This window comes from Salvelinus namaycush, chromosome 12 (genome assembly GCF_016432855.1).
Source record: "Salvelinus namaycush isolate Seneca chromosome 12, SaNama_1.0, whole genome shotgun sequence".
In the NCBI taxonomy this organism is placed as follows: Eukaryota; Metazoa; Chordata; class Actinopteri; order Salmoniformes; family Salmonidae; genus Salvelinus; species Salvelinus namaycush.
Window position 1 is genome coordinate 50,955,219 of NC_052318.1, and position 6,000 is coordinate 50,961,218.

The following is a 6,000-nucleotide window of genomic DNA, read 5'->3' on the forward strand; positions in this document are numbered from 1 at the left end:
CCCACCCTCTCCACATTCATAAAGTGGGACTACCCATTCAACATCAGCATGGCTGAATGCGGCTGGGCCCAGGTCATCTTAAGCTCATCGACGAAGTCTGGAAAAAGAGGCAAGCAGTGTTTGACCGATAGCAGATATTCCCCAACAAACCTGAATGCCTTCCGCCGTGGGGGGAGGACGGCCACTCCACTGACAAGCGTGCAGCCGCTTGGTGACATAGCTCCATGAGCGGCGCTCTAGAAGCCAGGGATTCCCCTACTACATCCGTATCAAGGATGTGTGGCTGCCCCAAAGCCAAACCCTCCATCACAGTCTCAGAAAAAAAAGTTAACCAGCCAGAGAAACCACGTCGTCATCCTACACGAGTCCTATGTGACACTGAAGGACACCGACATTTCAGCCAGCACTATATCGCCATGCTGGGAGTACAGCTCCATGTGATTCGATTATGAACCCAGATCCACCCTCGTATCCTGCAACTCAGCGTACAGGCACCCACGGGAGGAAAGTGAACTTCTGTCTCACCAAACCTTCTAAGGAAAGTTACACGCCTCAAGAGGGGGAGAGAGAGAGAGAGAGAGAGAGAGAGCTTAGACGCAGCCAGTGACAGTCATCGCACGAGCTGGTTCAATCCAGAGCAGCCTGAGCATGCAAGTTTCAATTAATCAATCAAATGTATTTATAAAGCCCTTTATACATCAGCCGATGTCAAAGTGCTATACAGAAGTTACACTTACCATAATATACACTGCTCAAAAAAATAAAGGGAACACTTAAACAACACAATGTAACTCCAAGTCAATCACACTTCTGTGAAATCAAACTGTCCACTTAGGAAGCAAAACTGATTGACAATAAATTTCACATGCTGTTGTGCAAATGGAATAGACAAAAGGTGGAAATTATAGGCAATTAGCAAGACACCCCCAATAAAGGAGTGGTTCTACAGGTGGTGACCACAGACCACTTCTCAGTTCCTATGCTTCCTGGCTGATGTTTTGGTCACTTTTGAATGCTGGAGGTGCTTTCACTCTAGTGGTAGCATGAGACGGAGTCTACAACCCACACAAGTGGCTCAGGTAGTGCAGCTCATCCAGGATGGCACATCAATGCGAGCTGTGGCAAGAAGGTTTGCTGTGTCTGTCAGCGTAGTGTCCAGAGCATGGAGGCGCTACCAGGAGACAGGCCAGTACATCAGGAGACGTGGAGGAGGCCGTAGGAGGGCAACAACCCAGCAGCAGGACCGCTACCTCCGCCTTTGTGCAAGAAGGAGCAGGAGGAGCACTGACAGAGCCCTGCAAAATGACCTCCAGCAGGCCACAAATGTGCATGTGTCTGCTCAAACGGTCAGAAACAGACTCCATGAGGGTGGTATGAGGGCCCGACGTCCACAGGTGGGGGTTGTGCTTACAGCCCAACACCGTGTAGGACATTTGGCATTTGCCAGAGAACACATAGATTGGCAAATTCGCCACTGGCGCCCTGTGCTCTTCACAGATGAAAGCAGGTTCACACTGAGCACATGAGCACATGTGACAGACGTGACAGAGTCTGGAGACGCCGTGCAGAACGTTCTGCTGCCTGCAACATCCTCCAGCATGACCGGTTTGGCGGTGGGTCAGTCATGGTGTGGGGTGGCATTTCTTTGTGGGGCCGCACAGCCCTCCATGTGCTCGCCAGAGGTAGCCTGACTGCCATTAGGTACCGAGATGAGATCCTCAGACCCCTTGTGAGACCATATGCTGACACATGCACATTTGTGGCCTGCTGGAGGTCATTTTGCAGGGCTCTGGCAGTGCTCCTCCTTGCACAAAGGCGGAGGTAGCGGTCCTGCTGCTGGGTTGTTGCCCTCCTACGGCCTCCTCCACGTCTCCTGATGTACTGGCCTGTCTCCTGGTAGCGCCTCCATGCTCTGGACACTACGCTGACAGACACAGCAAACCTTCTTGCCACAGCTCGCATTGATGTGCCATCCTGGATGAGCTGCACTACCTGAGCCACTTGTGTGGGTTGTAGACTCTGTCTCATGCTACCACTAGAGTGAAAGCACCGCCAGCATTCAAAAGTGACCAAAACATCAGCCAGGAAGCATAGGAACTGAGAAGTGGTCTGTGGTCACCACCTACAGAACCACTCCTTTATTGGGGGTGTCTTGCTAATTGCCTATAATTTCCACCTTTTGTCTATTCCATTTGCACAACAGCATGTGAAATTTATTGTCAATCAGTGTTGCTTCCTAAGTGGACAGTTTGATTTCACAGAAGTGTGATTGACTTGGAGTTACATTGTGTTGTTTAAGTGTTCCCTTTATTTTTTTGAGCAGTGTATATAATTGAATCACATCAGGTGTCCTTCTAATGTTACTCAGTAGAGGGCGCTAGCGTGCAATCTCCCTATAGCTATGTTGTACAGAGGACCAACAAAGGGAACTGTCTGTTTTCCTATTTGAGTTCTAATGTCTATGTTATAAATAACTTACAAATGCATCTTAGAAAGAAAGCATACTGTTCTAATTCATTCAAAAACGACTCATCTTGTTTTGAACACAAAGCATGCCTCTGAATCCAGGCCATGTCCCAGTATCTAATGTTAGGTTTCTGGCAATTCACGAATGGATAGTGGAGAAATGTAAGATTACATGCATCAAGGGGAAACCATGACGTCCACGATAGGAGAGAGTTTAGGAGATCTTATACGGTTTGTGCTATGGTCATTTTCATGAGATAAATGCTTACATTTACAAAAAGTGACTATGTAATCAGAAAAAGCACACAGGCTTCATAATTCATAAAGGTCATGTTAACTGACTGCTATTATCTCAGAACATAACGTGTACGATCTCCTAAACCTGTGTAAACCTATTTTCGGCGTTTATCTCAAAACCCGATTCTTTCCCCCCATGAATGGCTGAACGAACAAGCAAGTACGATGGGGCGTATTCATTATGCCGATTGTTGCCAAACGTTTTGCAACAGAAACCGTTTACTTCAAACGGAAACCATTTTGCAACGGAAAGGAGAGTTTCAATTGGACAAATTCCGGTAGGTCCCTCCGTTTCGTTCTTGAACGGTGAACTGTTTCCGTTGCAAGAGGTAATGAATGCACCCCGATGTTCCCTCATTCTGTCTGAATGGACAAAAGCTATACACGTATGTGTTTTCTACTTTCCATAGCATAGGATCAACAGCCTAGTAATAACATATGCGTTTCTTATTTTAAACTCTGAGAGCAAACGGTAGTCATCGAAATGTAAACTTGCTGGCTAGTTAGTAGTTACCAGCAGTTTATACGGTCTGATCATTAGCTAGCGAACTACTAATCAGAACCAAAAGCAACACATACAGCAAACTCTCCAAAGTGTGTTATTTTAACAATTTCTATACAGCGTGCAAGCCAGATAACTTGGTGCATTTTGTTGATTTACTAGCTGGATAACAGTTAGCTGACGTTCGCTAATGCTAGAAAGCCAAGTTGATTAGCCTAGCATAGCGGTCTTACCTTTGTAAAGCTACAAATACGGCCGTTAAACACCAACAGGAGAAAGTTAAACGAATTAAAAAGAAACAAATACTATTAAAATGTGCGATAATGGCTTCTTTGCAAATCTAGATCATTGCAGTATATATTCATTTGTAGGTTTATTTTAACTGCTTTATGGTCTGCAGCTCTGACCCCGTTTTCTGAAAATCCGCCATTTTGTTTTACCTTTCAAGGTCCTCAAACATGTTTACGTGAATGAAGTGACATCCTCTATTTTCAAGCGTTTTACATTTGTATCTATGGTGGTATACAGTTTTATGAAGCTGGTCTTATTGTAAAATATAGTATACATAAGGATTTCGTAACACTTTAATGTAACTTTTTTTGTTGAATATTTCACACTACACATCTGTAAGGATTAGTTGGATGTTTTTATCAATCGGCTAGTTCTGACTGGCAGCAATTGTTCCATATTTACTATATTATATATATATATATATATTTATTATATCCTAGTTCCTACAATGCAAACCTATCTTAAGCCACAGGTCTGTTACAGGTTGTCTTTATTGCAGTCGCGCTGCACAGCTCAGAAGATTCCTATATCATATGGATGTGGTTCCTGAGAACACTTATCCAAGCGCAAACACGATTCCAAAAAAGACAACCTGGAACGTCACCGATAACTTGCCTAAGGATGAAAGATATTGACCAATCAGATGCAAGGTCCAGAAAACATGGTCGGTAACAAGCTGTTTATTTGGCACACCTGTACTGTGACTGGGGTTGGCATGGCGGATAGGTCAGATGGTAGCATTAGGGCAATTGATAATGATGATAAAACTATTGATGATCAGCTATTTACACCTGTTGTAAATCGGAGGAATTGGAGTAAGAACCGCAATGAGGGTGATGGAGGGATGAATACTGCTGGGTAAACAATGAGTAGTGTTGAGAGTAGACCTGTAAAGCACAAGACCACTCTAGACAAAGAGTTGGAGTAGAAAGTTCCACAGTTATGGTAGTGTTCCCAGAAACAGCAAGTAAGTACTTTCAGCCATTGCATTTTACAAAAGCAATTAGGGAAGAGATTGGGGTGATCAAGGATGCCAAACCTCTGGGTTATGGGAAGGTCGTGATCATTGCAAACATTGAAATTCAGCAGGAGAAAGTTTTGAGATTGAACTCACCAAATGGGAGTTAGGTGAAATGTCACATTCCCGGTGCTATGTCTAAAATGAGAGGAGTAATTGCTGGGATGTCATTGGAAATGATCATGGAAGAAGTTAAGGCTTCCCTGAAAGGAATAAAAGTTATTGATGTGAAAAGCAAAAAGAGTGCAGTCGAGTAGACACTGCAACTGTACTGTTACAATTTGAAGGGAACCTGCAGAATAGGGTGCAGCTAGGATCACTCAGTTATCCAGTCAGAGAGTATGTGCCGCCACCACTTCGGTGCTTTAAGGGCCAAGGGATGGGTCATTTTGCTAATGTGTGCAAAGTTAAAATGAGATGTGCAAAGTGTGGTAGGGATCACAAGCAGTGGCGATTTTAGCATGTAAATTTTGGTATGGCAAAAAAAAAGAAAAAGTGAGATGCATGCCAGCAAAGCCACTACACAACACAACACTAAACAATACATTAATTGCACTATAATGGTGGCAAACGGTGGCCACAATCTGTTAGGGCCTACATAAAGCTGAATCCTTACCACCGCTACACCTGGCTATCAGCGGAGCCTTGTCTGACAGCGAAACAGTTCATTCAGCCTCATATACTGCCATTTTAGAAAACATAGCTGATATGGATGACTTGCCAATGTATTCAAACTTTTCTGGTCCATGGCCTTATCCCCTTTTTCGTGATAGACAATTGGTAGTTACGATCTTGTCTCATTGCTGCAACTCCCCTACGGACTCGGCGAAGGTCGAGAGCCAAGCCGCAATGCTTCTTGACACACTGCTCGCTTAACCCGGGAACCCAGCTGCACCAATGTGTCGGAGGACACACTTTCGAACTGATGACCGAAGTCAGCTTGCCGGCATCTGGCCGCCACAAGGAGTTGCTAGAGCACAATGAGACAAGGACATCCCGGCCGGCCAAACCCTCCCCTAATCCAGACGATGCTGGGCCAATTCTGAGCCGCCTCATGGGTCTCTCGGTCACAGCCGGCTGTGACACAGTCAGGGATCGAACCCGGGGCTGTAGTGGCGCCTTAGCACTCATTGTTGGATTTCCAACTTGTAATGTTTATGTCCAATGGCCGATGAGCACCAATATGTTTTAATCTATAATTTATCTTCATATGACAAGGATGGAAAAGGATTTGCCAGTAGATTGCTGACTTGATGCATGATGATGACAGCTTTTCTAGCTTACTAGCAAAGATTTTGAAAGTATGATCTTGACATGACCAGTCCAATCAAAGCTACAATAGATGTAATGTGATTTGACATAATTTTATCTGTGGCCAATGACCTTAAGCCTTCTTGGATGGGCACTCCTAATGTAAGTCTATGGC

General features: G+C 44.7%; 1 protein-coding gene across 1 annotated transcript in view; it reads right to left on the minus strand.

The window, feature by feature from the left end:
- LOC120057398 (transcription initiation factor TFIID subunit 6-like) overlaps positions 1-3,685 on the minus strand; it is a 50,983-nt gene extending 47,298 nt beyond the window's left edge. Inside the window, exon 1 of the mRNA XM_039006007.1 lies at positions 3,499-3,685. The gene's annotated coding sequence lies outside the window, so the exon portion shown is untranslated. The remainder of the gene's footprint in view (positions 1-3,498) is intronic.
- Between the last annotated feature and the right edge of the window lie 2,315 nt (positions 3,686-6,000).